Source organism: Schistocerca piceifrons, chromosome 3 (genome assembly GCF_021461385.2).
Source record: "Schistocerca piceifrons isolate TAMUIC-IGC-003096 chromosome 3, iqSchPice1.1, whole genome shotgun sequence".
Classification (NCBI taxonomy): Eukaryota; Metazoa; Arthropoda; class Insecta; order Orthoptera; family Acrididae; genus Schistocerca; species Schistocerca piceifrons.
In genome coordinates, this window is record NC_060140.1 from 657,768,810 (window position 1) to 657,787,378 (window position 18,569).

At 41.5% G+C, this 18,569-nt stretch overlaps 1 pseudogene; it reads left to right on the plus strand.

Moving 5' to 3' along the window:
* Window positions 1–520: 520 nt before the first annotated feature.
* Window positions 521–638, plus strand: LOC124790398 (annotated as a pseudogene).
* Window positions 639–18,569: the final 17,931 nt, after the last annotated feature.

Below are 18,569 nucleotides of genomic sequence, written 5' to 3' on the forward strand. Positions count from 1 at the left end.
CAGTTCAGAATGTAAACGAACGTTTGCGTACACACGAAACTGTCCTAAACAGAACTTCGCCTTTTCTATCCAGACGCAAATAAAAACACAAACCTTCAATTTATATAGTCTATCTGACACTAATGCACGTAAATACTATAGAATGTACAGCAAAAACAATTAAATTACTAGCTAAATTGCTTATCTTGTAACACAGCAAGCGAAAAGCGATCGTATCCGGCGTCAGGACTGCCAACCTCTTCATCTCTATTAATAGGCTTATTTTAGCGAGGACTGGCTCCCATGCCTGTGATAGTTTGCTTCTTATGCACTCATCGTTTCTTCCGTCGCCTGTTATTCTACTTCCAGTGCATCAAAATTGCTTCAGATGGTCTATTTCGTGGTCCCAGATTTTGATATTTAAGTTTGTTGCTAGTATCATTTCTGCTCCTAACCACTGCTTTCCTCTTTTTTCGGCTTACTATCTACCAATATGTTGTGCTAATTGAGTTCTTCGTTCCATTCAATAGGTAGCTAACGGCCTAACGGCCTTACCACAATGGTAACACCGGTTCCCGTCAGATCACCGAAGTTAAGCGCTGTCGGGCTGGGCTAGAACTTGGGTGGGTGACCGTCCGGTCTGTCGGACGCTGTTGGCACTCAGCCCTTGTGAGGCAAACTGAGGAGTTACCTGATTGAGAAGTAGCGGCTCCGGTCTCGTAAACTGACATATGGCCGGGAGAGCGATGTGCTGACCATATGCCCCTCCATATCCGCATCCAGTGACGCCTGTGGGCTGAGGATGACACGGCGGCCGGTTGGTTCCGTTGGGCCTTCATGGCCTGTTCGGGCGGAGTTTAGTTTAGATTTTATTCAAGAGGTACTGCAATTCTTACACAATTTTACAGAGGATAGCAATGTGTTTCTAAGCTTGACAATACGCACCTTTAAATGTAGCCTCATCCATAAATAAGATGGTTGTCAGAAATCCAACACTATGGTGATCAGTGCGACGAACTAGTGACAAAACCGTCTCCGCAGAAGCAAGTATGTAGGTAACACGTTGTGATACGAATAGCGGCAGTTGTGGGGAATGTTCCACAGTTCGTCTGGCTTACTCCATGCCGCCGGGCCACCGACCTGGTGCTGAGACCGGGATCGTATTCCGCAGTGTTCAACACCTTCTATCTCCACCCTCAAGTGGTTGTGGCTCCTTTGAAACACTATTCCGGCCGCATGTCCACTCGACCTTTTCTGCTCCTTATCCCCACAGACATCGTTTCACACAGTCTGTCATATTTAGCAAAATCGTCCTCTGTACTACCCGTTTACGCCTATAGCTTAGACCTTTTTTTTTTCTTTTTTTTGAGCGTTTCGAACATCTCGACCCATTTTAAACCGTCAAACGCTTTAGCTATGTGGCAAATTCTGTGAACACATTTTAATGTTTCTCACGTCTTGCTTCCTTTATGATCCGCAACGTCAGAGCTGCCTATCTGGTTCCTTTATCTTTCCTAAAGCTAAACTGAGCCTCATCTAACACGTTCTCACCTTTCTTTTCGGTTCTTTTCTATATTATTATTGTCAGCAGTTTGAATGCGTGAGATGTTAAGCTGATTGTTACTTCTCGTACTTTCTTGCCTTTGATATCCTTTGTTATCCTCGGGACTGTGTGGGTGATATTTTTCCGAAAGTACACAGTATATTAAAGAACAGTTTTACATTTATTCATTGCCTGTTTTTGTGACCAACAGGTACCTAGAGATTTATATTTAAAATTGTCCCACATGTTGACGAAGCGAATGATATCAATTCCAGTAATATCTAAGAGGATTTAGTGCATACGTAACCAATGTAACAGGTATTATAGGATGGCTGTTCTTTACTGAAATCGGCCGTGAAGTTATGGAATATTATTTTCTCAGTGGAGAGTAAATTCAAGTCTATTATGTAACTGCCGTAGCCTGCGAAAGACACGAAGGCGTCATTTATGGCTACTGAAAGCAAAACCATCTTGAATAAGATCCAAAGATGCAGATTACTTGTAATTTACTACAGCATACCAGTTCTGTGCTTTGCTCATCATCTTGCACCATTTCACTCAAACAACGATTTTCCGAAACACAGACGAACAAAGCGTTTCCCTCTTCTTCTTCCGCTTTTAAGGTCATTTTCTGGTCATATTCTTCAGCAGAGTTTCTTTCAGAATTGCTCGTAATCTTTTCATTCGTTCTGATCTTTTTTGTCGTTCCTCATTTGTAAATACCCTTTCTAGTGTTTGTCGTTCGTCTATTTTTGATTTAAATCGTGTTTTTACGTTCTTCAATTTGTTTAAATTTTCTGTTTTCTTTTGAAATCTTTCAGGGTTAATTCTAGCTCTTTCATGTCCCCTCTGATTTTCTTTATCCATCCTACTTATTGCCCAAAATTTCTCTCTAATTTGTTAATCTGGTTTCTGGTGTTCTCAAAGTACCCAAAAAAGAGATCCTTCTTTTCTCTTGTGGTATCTGTAATCAGCTCCAGTTCACTATACACTTCTTCATTTTGCACAATCGCCATTGTCCATCTTTTTGATATTTCTTATTTATTTTTCTCTCTACTTTTAGGATTTTGTCAAGCCTTTTTTCTGGATAGTTTCGAAAAGAGTTTCATTTCTGTACTTCACCTCTGGTTGATCCACTGTCTAGTAATGTTTTAATTTAGTTCTGACTGATTTATATTTGTGTTGTATGTCAACTATGTCAATTTTTGAGCTTTCATCACGTTGTTAGTTCTTTCTTACCTTGCAGGTTTCTCGTTCAAGGTTTGTAATAATTTCTCCTAGCTGTTTAAATTGTTTCACTATTTTCACTTTCCTGTTATTTACTGTTATGTGATTGATTACTAGCTGATCTACTAACATTATCTGTCTTTTCGAATTGTATCTGGAGTCCTGCATTTTTGCTGTATTTTGTAGGTTATTATATGATTTATGGCTTCTTGAATGTTATTGGCTAGTAACGCTGAGTCATCTGCCAATCCCAATCAATTTAAGTTTATTTGACTTTTCATGATTCCTGTATTATGTTTTTGGGATTATTCTTCAGCCATTATTTCATCACGTACTGTAGAGCACAACTGAAAAGTAATGGCAATAAACCAACTCCCTGTTGTAATCGTAAATGGCTCATATTCCTCCTCTGAACTTTATATTTGGTGGTTGTTAGAGTTAAATTTTTCATTTTTATTAATTTGGGATGGATATCGAAATTTCTTAGTATCGACATCATTGAAGATTTTTATGTTTACAAATATTATGGCATGTTGTTTTTATCTTCTTCTTTAGTAATCCATTAGCAGTTTTAAAGTAATTACCTGTTCTGGGCAGCTTCTCCAGGGCTAAATCCTCCTTGGTATTCTTCTAGTTCCAATTCAAGTTTATCTTTGCAACTATTGTATAAAATTCTTGACATGATTATATGTGACACTGAAAAGGGAAATGCTTCTGTAGTTGTCTGGATTTATTTCCTTTTTTGTGTAATGAGTAGCTTATAGCTGTAGTCCAGTATTCTGGTAGTTCTTTTTTGTTCCAGATTTTAAATATGCAATAATGTAATGATATTGTCATTGGTTCTACTGCATATTTCAAAGATCTGCGCCTATTTGATCTTCTCCACTTGCTTTGCAGTTTTTGAGCTCTTTTAGGGCTTTGTGTACTTCATAGACTGCGGGTGGGTTTATTTCTGATTGTGTTGTAATTGCAGTGTCTATGTTTATTTGAAGTAGCTCTAGTGGATCTTCGCAATCCATTTATTTATTAAAGGTTTCTGTTAAAATTTCTGTATTTTTTTACCACTTTGGGCCATCTTATTATTTTTATCCTTTAACATTAATGTTTTAGGGTCGTATCTTTGTAGTTGTCTGTAGTAATCCCTTGTGTTCATTTTCTTGCTAGTTGTTTCTGTAATTAGAAGTATTTCTTTTTGATATTGGCGTTTAACCCTGCTTATAATTTTTTGGATTATCTTCCTTTATTAAGTGAGTTCCAAGTGTGATTCTTGGTGTCTATCTACCACTGTTTTACCATGCTCAGCGTTAAACATTGGTGTTTTTTCATGAATTTATTTGTTTCAACAGGAATACTGTTTCCTTTGGATTATCTGTTGTTTTTATATTTATTGATATTTTTCGTATTCTTTTATGAGGATCGCAGGTTCTTTACCTTTAGTGGTGAGATTTTTTCTTTGTCAACACGATGAATTTAATTTTTATTTGTATCATGTAATGATCTGATCCATTATGTGTCTGTCCCAGGATTTTCACATTATAGATTTCCCTGTGGTAATTTTTATCCATATAAGCAGGATCGAGTTTCCATTGTCGTTTTTTCCATTCTGGATAATTCCGAAGTTTTGAGCTTATTTGGTCTTCTCTTTAAGTACGTTGACTCTGAGATTATGTCATGGTTTTACATTCCTCCAGTATTGTGCCATTCCTGCTTGTTATTCTTTGTGCTGGCCATTTCCCTATCACGTCTCTGCATTCTTTTCCTTCCTAAATGGGGATTGCAGCTTTTGTAGTTAGTGTTGTGAGTCAGGGGGACTGTGATTTAAATTCGAATTTGGATTCCCCCCATGAACCATGGACCTTGCCGTTGGTGGGGAGGCTTGCGTGCCTCAGCGATACAGATGGCCGTACCGTAGGTGCAACCACAACGGAGGGGTATATGTTGAGAGGCCAGACAAACATGTGGTTCCTGAAGAGGGGCAGCAGCCTTTTCAGTAGTTGCAGGGGCAACGGTCTGGATGATTGACTGATCAGGCCTTGTAACATTAACCAAAACGGCCTTGCTGTGCTGGTACTGCGAAAGGCTGAAAGCAAGGGGAAACTACAGCCGTAATTTTTCCCGAGGACATGCAGCTTTACTGTATGATTAAATGATGATGGCGTCCTCTTGGGTAAAATATTCCGGAGGTAAAATAGTCCCCCATTCGGATCTCCGGGCGGGGACTACTCAGGAGGACGTCGTTATCAGGAGAAAGAAAACTGGCGTTCTACGGATCGGAGCGTGGAATGTCAGATCCCTTAATCGGGTAGGTAGGTTAGAAAATTTAAAAAGGGAAATGGATAGGTTAAAGTTAGATATAGTGGGAATTAGTGAAGTTTGGTGGCAGGAGGAACAAGACTTTTGGTCAGGTGATTACAGGGTAATAAATACAAAATCAAATAGGGGTAATGCAGGAGTAGGTTTAATAATGAATAAAAAAATAGGAGTGCGGGTTAGCTACTACAAACAGCATAGTGAACCCATTATTGTGGCCAAGATAGACACAAAGCTCATGCCTACTACAGTAGTACAAGTTTATATGCCAACTAGCTCTGCAGATGATGAAGAAATAGATGAAATGTGTGACGAGATAAAAGAAATTATTCAGGTAGTGAAGGGAGACGAAGATTTAATAGTCATGGGTCACTGGAATTCGTCAGTAGGAAAAGGGAGAGAAGGAAACATAGTAGGTGAATATGGATTGGGGGGAAGGAATGAAAGAGGAAGCCGCCTTGTTGAATTTTGCACAGAGCATAACTTAATCATAGCTAACACTTGGTTCAAGAATCATAAAAGAAGGTTGTATACCTGGAAGAATCCTGGAGATACTAAAAGGTATCAGATAGATTATATAATGGTAAGACAGAGATTTAGGAACCAGGTTTTAAATTGTAGCCCGCATCTCGTGGTCGTGCGGTAGCGTTCTCGCTTCCCACGCCCGGGTTCCCGGGTTCGATTCCCGGCGGGGTCAGGGATTTTCTCTGCCTCGTGATGGCTGGGTGTTGTGTGCTGTCCTTAGGTTAGTTAGGTTTAAGTAGTTCTAAGTTCTAGGGGACTGATGACCATAAATGTTAAGTCCCATAGTGCTCAGAGCCATTTTAAATTGTAACACATTTCCTGGGGCAGATGTGGATTCTGACCACAATCTATTGGTTATGAACTGCAGATTGAAACTGAAGAAACTGCAAAAAGGTGGGAATTTAAGGAGACGGGTCCTGGATAAACTGAAAGAACCAGAGGTTGTAGAGAGTTTCAGGGAGAGTATAAGGGAACAATTGACAGGAATGGGGGAAAGAAATACAGTAGAAGAAGAATGGGTAGCTCTGAGGGATGAAGTAGTGAAGGCAGCAGACGATCAAGTAGATAAAACGACGAGGGCTAGTAGAAATCCTTGGGTAACAGAAGAAATATTGAATTTAATTGATGAAAGGAGAAAATATAAAAATGCAGTAAATGAAGCAGGCAAAAAGGAATACAAAAATGACATCGACAGGAAGTGCAAAATGGCTAAGCAGGGATGGCAAGAGGACAAATGTAAGGATGTAGAGGCTTGTCTCACTAGGGGTAAGATAGATACTGCCTACAGGAAAATTAAAGAGACCTTTGGAGAGAAGAGAACCACTTGTATGAATATCAAGAGCTCAGATGGCAACCCAGTTCTAAGAAAAGAAGGGAAAGCAGAAAGGTGGAAGGAGTATATAGAGGGTTTATACAAGGGCGATGTATTTGAGGACAATATTATGGAAATGGAAGAGGATGTAGATGAAGACGAAATGGGAGATAAGATACTGCGTGAAGAGTGTGACAGAGAACTGAAAGACCTGAGTCGAAACAAGGCCCCGGGAGTAGAAACATTCCATTAGAACTACTGATGGCCTCGGGAGAGCCAGTCATGACAGAACTCTACCATCTGGTGAGCACGATGTATGAGACAGGCGAAATACCCTCAGACTTCAAGAAGAATATAATAATTCCAATCGCAAAGAAAGCAGGTGTTGACAGATGTGAAAATTACCGAACTATCAGTTTAATAAGTCACAGCTGCAAAATACTAACGCAAATTCTTTACAGACGAATGGAAAAACTGGTAGAAGCCGACCTCGGGGAAGATCAGTTTGGATTCCGTAGAAATGTTGGAACACGTGAGGCAATACTGACCTTACGACTTATCTTAGAAGAAAGATTAAGGCAAGGCAAACCTACATTTCTAGCATTTGTAGACTTAGAGAAAGCTTTTGAAAATGTTAACTGGAATACTCTCTTTCAAATTCTGAAGGTGGCAGGTGTAAAATGCAGGGAGCGAAAGGCTATTTACAATTTGTACAGAAACCAGATGGCAGTTATAAGAGTCGAGGGGCATGAAATGGAAAGCAGTGGTTGGGAAAGGAGTGAGACAGGGTTGTAGTCTCTCCCCGATGTTATTCAATCTGTATATTAAGCAAGCAGTAAAGGAAACAAAAGAAAAATTCGGAGTAGGTATTAAAATTCATGGAGAAGAAGTAAAAACTTTGAGGTTCGCCGATGACATTGTAATTCTGTCAGAGACAGCAAAGGACTTGGAAGAGCAGTTGAACGGAATGGACAGTGTCTTGAAAGGAGGATATAAGATGAACATCAACAAAAGCAAAACGAGGATAATGGAATGTAGTCAAATTAAGTCGGGTGATGGTGAGGGAATTAGATTAGGAAATGAGACACTTAAAGTAGTAAAGGAGTTTTGCTATTTAGGGAGTAAAATAACTGATGATGGTCGAAGTAGAGAGGATATAAAATGTAGACTGGCAATGGAAAGGAAAGCGTTTCTCAAGAAGAGAAATTTGTTAACATCGAGTATAGATTTAAATGTTAGGAAGTCGTTTCTGAAAGTATTTGTATGGAGTGTAGCCATGTATGGAAGTGAAACATGGACGATAACTAGTTTGGACATGACGAGAATAGAAGCTTTCGAAATGTGGTGCTACAGAAGAATGCTGAAGATAAGGTGGGTAGATCACGTAACTAATGAGGAGGTATTGAATAGGATTGGGGAGAAGAGAAGTTTGTGGCACAACTTGACTAGAAGAAGGGATCGGTTGGTAGGACATGTTTTGAGGCATCAAGGGATCACAAATTTAGTATTGGAGGGCATCGTGGAGGGTAAAAATTGCAGAGGGAGACCAAGAGATGAATACACTAAGCAGATTCAGAAGGATGTAGGTTGCAGTAGGTACTGGGAGATGAAGAAGCTTGCACAGGATAGAGTAGCATGGAGAGCTGCAACAACAACATGGATTCAATTATTTTGAGACTGAGCACAAATTCCGTTCCGAATTGCGGACACTACTTCATTACTTTTTGCCTGGTATTCTCCTGTAAATTTTATATCCTTGTGGTTCTATTGGTTCTCGATGAAAGTTTCTCTTTTCCTGAAGTCCAGTTTTTAGAATCACCCTGTGATCCATTTCGTCTGTCAAAATTTTGAGTTTCCTCTGTTGTATAACTGATTATGTTGTGTGTTTCTATGTAGTTTAGCTGTCCTGTCTTGGGTATAAATTTTGATCTTCTGTCCGTGTTGAGTATTTTTCAGATACTTCGACTCATGTAACTTATCTTTCAAGTGACTGCCCACTGTCTCCGAGTGCAGCTTCCTTGACGATTGTCAAACGGTGGATTTTTCATTAAAATATTTTCTTCCTTGTTTAACTTTAAAAGGTAGTCAACCTTGCATGGGACAAGTTATAGCTACGGTTGTCAACCGAAGCGACTGTTGTGTGATTGGTCCGCGAGAACTATTTTATTCCAATCAAGCCCCCCGGCAAGCCAGTGAGGACCCCTCCATATACACCACTTGGGTCGCACTACGTCGGAGTATCACCTTTACGGCGTAGTCTATAACAGAACATCGTCAAAACAAAGACTACATACGTAACACCTTTATACACATAATATCATTTTGTTTAACTTGATGTGACATTTATCCCAGTCGGTGACGTATGGATAGCTGCCTGTCCCCTGCGGTATTTGGAAACTTGTAAATCCTTCCTTCAAGTGTTCCACATGAAACAAAAACATAGATCTGCGAGATCATGGATGAGGCAAAGCGAGCTAGCCATCTCAGAACATCACTATGCTCTAATCATAGTTTTGAAAGGGTTAATGTAACATTTGAAGAAAGTTCGTTTAAGAACAAACAAGAGCTGCTGATCAAATAGAACTTTATTCACTACCGGTTGTGATCAGCCTATCATCATCAGTTAATATAAAATTATTGACCACAGCCTTCTGGTATTACTCTTATTGTGGCATCAAAAATAGAAATAGTAACCATACGGCGTCACTGAAACTGCCGTCTATAGTAACAAGCAGTTTAAGTGGCGAGAGGTGGATTGATATTTTATTTTACGAAGTCACAATAAGAACGTTACCATGAGGTTGATGTAAATAATTTTATGGTACCTCATGATTACTGGTTGATCAGACTGGTAGTGAGTAGAGGTTTATTTCATCACCAGCTCTTGATGGCTCTTCAATATGACGCTCTTCAAAAATTTACGAGCTGGAGGCACCACTTGTATTTGAATGTAACACTTTCTTCGCAACCGAAGCAGAAATACAGGACAGTCTTCTACATCTATCTATATCTATATTCCACAAGCCCTCTTAATATGTGTGGTGGTGGGTATTTGAAACTGCAACCATTTATAACGACAGTATCGAGCGGTGTTCCTTCCAGACTGCCAATAAGCCCTCTCTGCGGAAATGGCCGTACGTTGTTCCTCGATGGCGACGACCAATTCCACGTTTCACGTTTACCATCCTATAACTCTGATGCTTCTGTTCCGGAACCAACACGAATTTTCTGATCTCCAGTACTACATATTTCGTAAATTTACGCCGCCATGGGTTGTGTAGATCCTTTCATTGGGAAATAATACATTCTGCAGAAAATCCTTGTCATCTATTACACGCATCAGAGCAGACCTAAAAAAATAAATGTGTTAGTAGGAACAACCTTAATGTAATTGCTGCTGGAGAGTAGTTGAATAGTGATGAAATTTCTGCTAGCACAGTAACTGCAGCACACTTGTTTTGCTGCGAACGTACTTAAGGGAGAGAAATCTTCAAATGTAGAAGAAACTTAGGGCGTAACTAAAGGGAATGTTTTTAGGACCATAACTTTTCAGAACATACATAAATGACCCAGTGAATAAAGTCGGAAGTTCAATGAGGTTTTTCGTAGATGAAGCTTTTTTATAAAAAGTCGCAACGCTAGAAAATTATAGTGAAATGCTGGAAGACCTGCACAGGATTGAAGCTTGATACAACGATTGGGATTTAACTCTCAACATAAACAAATCTAACATATTACGGATAAATAGACACAAAGACCCTTTATTATGTGCTTATTCGATTTCAGAACAATAACTGGAAACAGTCACATGCAATAAAAATGTAGGGGTAAGCATACGAAGCAATCTGAAGTGGAACAATCACATAAACGTAATCGTAGGCTAGGCAAATACCAGATCCATCCGAAGAATTCTCAAGAAGTGTAGTATACTCGTGGAGAAGCTAGCTTAGGAAGTGATTATTTAACTGATACTTTTAAAAGGGCACGGCCGATTACCTTCCCCATCTTTGAAACAGTCCGAGCGTGTGCCCTGTACGTAATGATCTCAATGTCGGCGGGACGTTCAATCCCAATCATCCTTCCATCAACAGATATTTCAGTGTTACTCCTAAGGCTGTGGCTTTCAACATTAGGATCGATGGAGGAAATAGAAAACACTGAAAGAAGGGAAGCACATTTTGTTATGGGTTCACTGAGGAAGTCAAAAAAGGTGCAGCGGCATGTGCTACAAGATATGATAGGCATTATACGTGACGTTTTCTGTTAAAATTCTGATAGTGTACGTTTTTAGAAGAGTAAAGTAATATATTGCTTCCTCCTACTTATGTTTCGCTAAAAGTCCATAAAAGTAAAATTAGATACAAGCTCAGACGGCGGTTTACCGACAATCATTCTTTCCGCAGACCATTCGCGACTGGAACAGGAAAGGGGGAACTAATGATGGTTCACAAAATAGCCTCCGTCGCACACCATTAAGTGCCTTTCGGAATAGTGACATAGATGTAGAAAATATTGTATGTTTGCCTCTGGATTGTAGCAATCTTTCATCGAATTCGCTTTGCGAAATTCCAGTCATCTTCCGGTATGAGACGTTTGCAAAGTCGGCATCCGGTTAGGATGGCTTTCACTGTACATGCAAAGTCGGCATCCGGTTAGGATGGCTTTCACTGTACATTATGATGAATTTCTTGACTTTTCTGTCAAATTCACTGTAAATAAGTATACAAGCCTAGGTCAGTCAATCATCCAGACTGTTGCCCCTACAAATACTGAAAAGGCTACTGCCACTCTTCAGGAATACCATTTTTATCTGGTCTCTCCACACATGGCACTCCGTTGGGTTACATGTATAGTACAGCTGTCCAGATAACTGAGGCACGCAGGTCTCCTAAGCTTGGCAAGATCCACCACTTATGGTGGGTATGAACATACAGAGATGAAAAATCTTCGTAAATGATAATGGAGCCATCGTTTTCCTGATTGCTGTAAATAACCTTCGTTATGATTGTTCAAACTACGTTACATTTCTTGGAATAAATCATTTTTCTGCCTGTAACTACTTTTTCATTTGACAGAAACATTTTAGTTAATTGGTGATTAGCTAATTTCGTCCGCTTGGAGGCTTGTCAAGCAACTTCACATAAACGACTGTATATGCTTGAACTTGTCAGGCCGGCCGGAGTGGCCGAGCGGTTCCAGGCGCTACAGTCTGGAACCGCGCGACCGCTACGGTCGCAGGTTCGAGTCCTGCCTCGGGTATGGATGTGTGTGATGCCCTTAGATTAGTTAGGTTTAAGTAGTTCTAAGTTCTAGGGGACTGATGACCTTAGAAGTTAAGTCCCATAGTGCTCAGAGCCATTCTTTGAACTTGTCAGCGGGTCATGCCCTGCACAGCAGTACAGAAAGTTTGACAAGTAATGGCGTCCCATATCCTCGCCAATGGCTTAACATCGTACAATAACAAATGTTCGAAACGAAAGTGGTGGCAGCCATATCCGCCACAGGACCGATCTATCCACCTTCTCCTCGGCCCTGTCTCTACCCATCCCCTCTCTCTTTATCCACTTCTCCTCCCTTCTCTCTCTGTCAATCCCCCCTGCCACTGTCCATCATCTTCATCCCTCCCTCTCTCTGTGCACCACCCCACCTCCACCTCCCACTCTCTGACCATCACCTCTGCTCCTATCTCTGTCCACCAGCTCCTTCCCCCTCTCCTGTCCATCGCCTCCCCTTTCCTTTCTGTGTCCATCTCCTCCTCTCCCCTCTCTCTGCCCATCTCCATCCCTTCCCTTTCTCTGTCCACTTCCCCCTCCCCTCTGCCTGTCCCTCTTCCCTGATCTCTCTGCCTGTCTTTTCCTGCGCCTACCTGTCCATCTCCTAGACCTGCCTTCTCTGTCCACGTTTATCACACTCACCTCATTAGGAGGCTGGTGGTTCTTACTTATAGTATTTCTTCCCAAATTTTAACTAATATGTATACCAAATTTGATTGAAACAGTTGCGGGGGTTTAGCATAAGCTTTTTACCCATGGCTTTGCTCGCATACGCACGTCACATATTTTTCACACATATTTAACATAGTCCTCGCGTATTTGTACACACATTTCAAGTGTATGTCTAGTAATTTCGCCCTGCAGTTAATTTTCACGCAGCTAAATGTTTACGACGTAGTGTCTCCTGAGCTGTGTGCTGTACAATACTGTAATTGTGCAGGTTCATCCAGTAGTGTATGTGCTTGCAGTCTGCGAAATGTGTTGTGAACAATATTAGTATAGAAGTAATAAAGCAAAACGTCATGCATGATGTGGCAGTTAGTCACGCTTCTCAGTGTTTTTAACACCATACTTCCTGAACTATGTGTTCTACAGTGATTTATTTTTGTAGGTACATTTACTGGCAAATGTGATATTATCTGCAAGAAGTGTTGCCAATATAATTAGTAGCAAAGAAGTAATAAATTTAAACGTCTTCCATGATGCGGTAGTTTTTCACTCATTCAGTGGTTATGGGTTGTATATCCTGGACTAAACGTCGCACAACGATGTAATTTTTGTGGTACTTTCATTAGTAAGTGCGAATACTGTCTTAAAATGTGTCACGAATACAATTAGTACAAATGAAGTAATAAATGAAAAAATCATGCTTTGTGTGGCAGTTTTATTGCATGAACAACGAAAATATAGTAAGCGATAAACTTTTACCTTTTGATAATTTTGTGGTGGTAGGCAGCAAGAGAAAGTTTCATAAAAGTTTGAAATTATGTATAAATTTTTGTCTCTAAGTGCTCTCATCTCAAATACTGGGCGACTGAAGCATGGCTATTCTCACGTCGTGGGATACGTTGCTTTTGCACTCCCGCCTCAGTCCCTTTGATAGGCGAGTGTTTCTTACCGCCAGATTGAGTCTTTCCAGACAGTAAACGATACGTTTGCCAAGTTTGGTAGAAATCGGTCCAATGATTTAGGAGGAGATGTGGAACATACAGACACACATACATGCATCCATTTTTATAGTTTGTATGCATATACTTCTGCAAATCTCCCAAAACGGAACAAAAAAAAATTGGTGTTTTGCAGAAGGAGGTACTGAAAAAATAATTGTTAATCGCTATTGTCCAGAATTTCCTTTTTTTGGATGTTTTTGCTGATGAAATGATTGTCATTACGTATCGGGTTCTCGACTATCCTGGAAACTGATTTTTTACGGATGCTGCCACAGCCCCCGCAAGCAGAGCGCAGCACGAGTGCCTGTTGTTTCGCACAGGCCCGGCGCTGCCCGCTTGTCACCAGCACGTGCTCCCCAGGGCACTGTCGAATGTTCTGCCTGCTCCATAATCGTTTTTGCCAGCATATTGCGTTTCACTTGCCGCAGTTTGCAATGTCGCAGGCACCGGGGCCTACTGCTGCGTTCGTTGTGATATAACTTTGTTTCGCACGTGATGAGAGACCTAAGAGCTATTTCATGATACGCTGGTGTCCACTAATGTTGAACTTTATTGCCAATCTCAGCAGAATAGGCCACCTGTGCACTTGGTCGCCATTCGTGGCAGCCTTGATAGGTCAACAAATTGCAAGCGCCTATTCTCCTGCAAATGGACGTTTTTGTAGTCTGCTGCTGACAGGTGTTAACAGAGTAAAATTTTATTACGGTCTCAGTATTGAGCTTGAGTGTTTTGTTCGACGTGTGGAGGATGCATGCAGAGTCTCCGATGCCTAAGCACTGCAGGATTCACGGTTCTAGTTATATAGCGCGAAGGGCGGATTGTCTACCATCGTTTTAGAAACGTAGATTCAACGCTTTTGAAGGTAACTGCCAGCAGCTGTACATATCCTTTTAAATTCGTCACACGCAACGGTTCAGTTATTTTATCATTAAATTTTTTTTGATTTTCACCACCGTCAAGGACTATAATATTGTATCTCATATTAATACGGCAAGCCATCTAATTACCGCCTCATCTAAGCCGATGAACATCTACACAAGCAAACAGGTATCCTTGCACAAGAGAAACATCACATTTTGTGCACAATTTTTGGGACGCAACCTACGACCAGCTTAGAGACAGATGTGATGACACTTTCTGCAGGACTGACCATCATTTTGCAGAACAATGCTCAAGCACGTATAGTGCAAGCTGTTACTGATTTGTTTGACTGATGGGGCTGCTAAGTGCTATACCACCTACTGCACTCCCCTGACTTAAGCCCTCGTGGGTTCAACTCGATTTCTAAACTGAAGGAAACACTTCACGGCATTCGCTTCAGAACTGCTACACATTCGTTGGGTAATAGACCGCGTCGCTCGAACTGTCAACACAAGTGGCACTGCTAAGAATATCCTGCGACTTCCACATCGCTGGCAACGGGTTATACACAATGCTGGTGACTACTTTGAAGGTCAGTCAAACTTTGAGACACGTATCTATTTTGTACGAGCTGTAAATAAATAGTTGCCACTATTAAAGTTCCACCCTCGTAATTTCGTGAATGACCGGGCTGAAGAGCTGCAGCCATGATATTTCTTTCAGTATAAACACTAACACATACCCAAGCCATTTACTGATGTGATGGAGCACTAAACAGTGCGCAGCGACACGATTTGGTACATCAAGTATTTTACTTTATAAGGTGGCAAATATTTCATCACTAGATTCTTGTATCTTGGGGTCATGATTCAAATTACCAACCGACGGTCTAGAGTTGGTAGATTCCCTAAAATTCACTGATGAGCTAAACATTAGACCCACCCTCTCAGTAGTGTATTGGCCCACACTCGAACCACTCTCTGAGCAGCTCTGCGTGGCGTGGACTCGACAAGTGTTTGGTAGGTTTCCAGAGGTATAGGCATCAGATGGCTACATACAATCTGTTCCAGATATGGCGAATTTTGGTGGCCTAGACGTCAACGTCAATTTATCAGCATGGTCCTCAAACCACTGTAGCACGATTCTGGCATTGCGACACGGACATTTATTCTTCTGCAAGATGCCATCGCTGTTATGAAAGCCGGCCGCGGTGGTCTAGCGGTTCTAGGCGCTCAGTCCGGAACCGCGTGACTGCTACGGTGGCAGGTTCGAATCCTGCCTCGGGCATGGATGTGTGTGATGTCCTTAGGTTAGTTAGGTTTAAGTAGTTCTAAGTTCTAGGGGACTGATGACCACAGATGTTAAGTCCCATAGTGCTCAGAGCCATTTGAACCATTTTCTGTTATGACAAACATCAAGCAATAAGGGTTCGAGATTGTCCGCTCCGCAATAATGTCTACGCAGTACACCGCTGCCTCGGTGTCTTCGATTACTACCACAGATTCCATGGAAGCTCAGTTTAATGCCCCCTCCCCCCGTAACGCAATACTACCCCCAGCAGTCAGCACTCCTGGCGCAGTGTATGTGGAGCAGCCATTCGTTTGGATGAATGTCACATCCGAACGAGACCTAGTGTGACAAGAAAGATGACTCAAATAATATGTTGAGCCACGATCCTCTATCGATGATCCCGTGCCCAATGCAGTCGTACTTGCCGACGTCGTTTGGTTGTCTGCCACAGACCCCACGTTTAAGAGTGTGAGCTGGACGGTGTGCTCTGAAACGCTTGCGCCTGCACTGTGCTCTGTCGTCAGGTCGGCCTCAGAAGGCCGCCTGCCCCCCTCTACAGAGTGGGAGAGCCTCTGACCTCGAAGTTGTGTGATGAGAGGCGGCCGTCCAGCACCTTGTCCCCTATATGTCGTTTCGCTGTCCTTAAGCCATTTTACATAGATGCTCACGTGAGTATCATGTAAACAATCTATCAGCTTCACTGTTTCCGAGAAGCTCGTTCCCAGGTCCAGGACATAACAATCTGGCCTTTCCTGAAGTCGCCTATGTCAGTGGTTTGTTTTCGGCCTTTATTGTCCCTAGAGTGGTCCCACATTCGTCTCTGCTCCGCTTTTATATATTCCTTACCGCGTCCCGTGCCCGCAACACCACCAGGCGACATTCATTGTTGTGGTGGGCTCTGGTCATAACGTTTTGGCTCATCAGTGTAATCACGTTTGCGGCAGAATGTTTTCTTAAAGCAGGCGAAGGCTACGCTTCTTCCCTCAACCTTATCCAGCAGTAGGATTGCTTCTTCTCCAGTGACTTCCATGCTCCGACTAAATATTTTCTGTCCCTTTAGATGTATCCTAATGAATGAACAAAAAGAGAAGAAATGTACTGATTTTACTAATTGTAGCAGTATTATTTTTGGTGTGGTATTTGATTTTTTTTCTTGTGTTATTGTTGTAATATTAGGATTTTTGTTCCTTTGTTGTATTTTTAAGCAGCAGGTAGAGATACTTCTAGACACCCTTTCGATTATATATAAAATGTAAGTTGTTTTCCAGAAGGCAGACTGTAGTTGTGAAGAATGAATGAATAATACAGATGATATCACATGTTATAAAAATAGATGTGCATATGTATCACTGTCTGGATTCCATCTCTCTGTGGAAAGAACCACCTTCTTATCATAGGGGTGGAATTGAAAAAGGAGCGTATCCAACGGCCGGCCGAGTGGCCGTGCGGTTCTAAGCGCTACAGTCCGGAGCCGAGCGACCGCTACGGTCACAGGTTCGAATCCTGCCTCGGGCATGGATGTGTGTGATGTCCTTAGGTTAGTTAGGTTTAATTAGTTCTAAGTTCTAGGCGACTGATGACCTCAGAAATTAAGTCGCATAGTGCTCAGGGCCAGAGTGTATCCAACGAAGTGCAAATGCTGATATTCTGTTCATCCATTATTTGAGACTTGCAACAAGGTTTGCACATCATTTCAAACTATTGTGAAACTTTATCTCGCTGACAATCCCTACGAAATGATGAAAGGAAATTTTTTTATCGGTTCTACATTTCGCTGGTCATGGAGTGAAATGACCGTATCATCGTTAACGTTTTAATTTATTACTTTTTTACTACGAACTCTATTCACGGCATATTTTGCAGACAGTATTCACATACATCACTGAATGTACTTGCAGAATTATATCATTGTACGTCCCATAGTTCAGGAAATATGACGTCATAAACAGTGAGTTACGAGAAAACGAGACTGCAAGCCGAAATTCGTTATCGATACAGGTGAACTATGTGTACAAATATGTGTGCAATACCGGTACGTTACATGCATGTGAAAAATATGTGTCATGTGCGTACGAGCCACGGGTAAAACGTTCCTCCTAAACTTGTGGATTGCTTACTACCAAACTTGGTACGCCTATTACTTATTTATTATCTGGAAAGAAGTACTGTGGGGGTAAGAACCTGCGACCTCGTGCTGGGTTAGTGGCGATAACGTGGAGAGAGAAGGGGGTAGAAGGAAGTGGATAGCAGAGAGGGGAAGGAGGAATGGATACAGATAGAGGAGGGGGAAGTTGAGAGGGACAGAGAGTGGGAGGGGAAATGGATAGAAAGGGAAGAGGATTTGATCGACAAAGAGAGGGGAGGGAAAGTGATGGAAAGAGAAAGGAAAGGGGAGGAGACAGATAGAGTGAGAGGGAGGAGGAAGATATGGACAGAGAGAGAGGGGGGAGGAGGAAGAGGACAGAGATGGAGAAGAGATGGACAGATGGAGGGGGGAGGATGAGATGGATAGAGAGTGGTGGGATGGGCAGAGGGAGAGAGAGAGGGGGGGGAGGGGAAGGAGGAGATGGATGCAAAGATTGGGCTAAATACATACGTGGGTAACGCCATATACTCAGCTAGTAAATAAGTAAAAATTTCTGTCATTCACTCTACTTTTTTTCATGTAGAATCGCGTAAACTTGTTCATCAAAACAGACACAGAGTAACTGGTGTCTTCGAACAACGACTTGTAATTTGGCGCACTGATCAGACTCATCTACCCGTCTCGGAAGATGGTGCTCTACCGTAGAAACAGGGGGTGGGGGGGCAAGTCATAATGCTTCCTATTTTCTCTTCACCAAGAGATGTTAATGTTTCTCCTAATTTTCCTTGTATAATTAGCAGACAGTAAAAAAAAAATAATCTTATAACAAAAATATGAATTTAAAACAGGATTGGGGCAAGGTGACGAACACTCTCGATTACTTCCAACCTGTTTCGTAGAAAAAGTAGACCGAGAGAGATGAAAACCAAAATCGGCGTTTAAAATTGACGAACCAATTAATTTAGGAAGAAACAAAAATTGGACTGCTCGGATT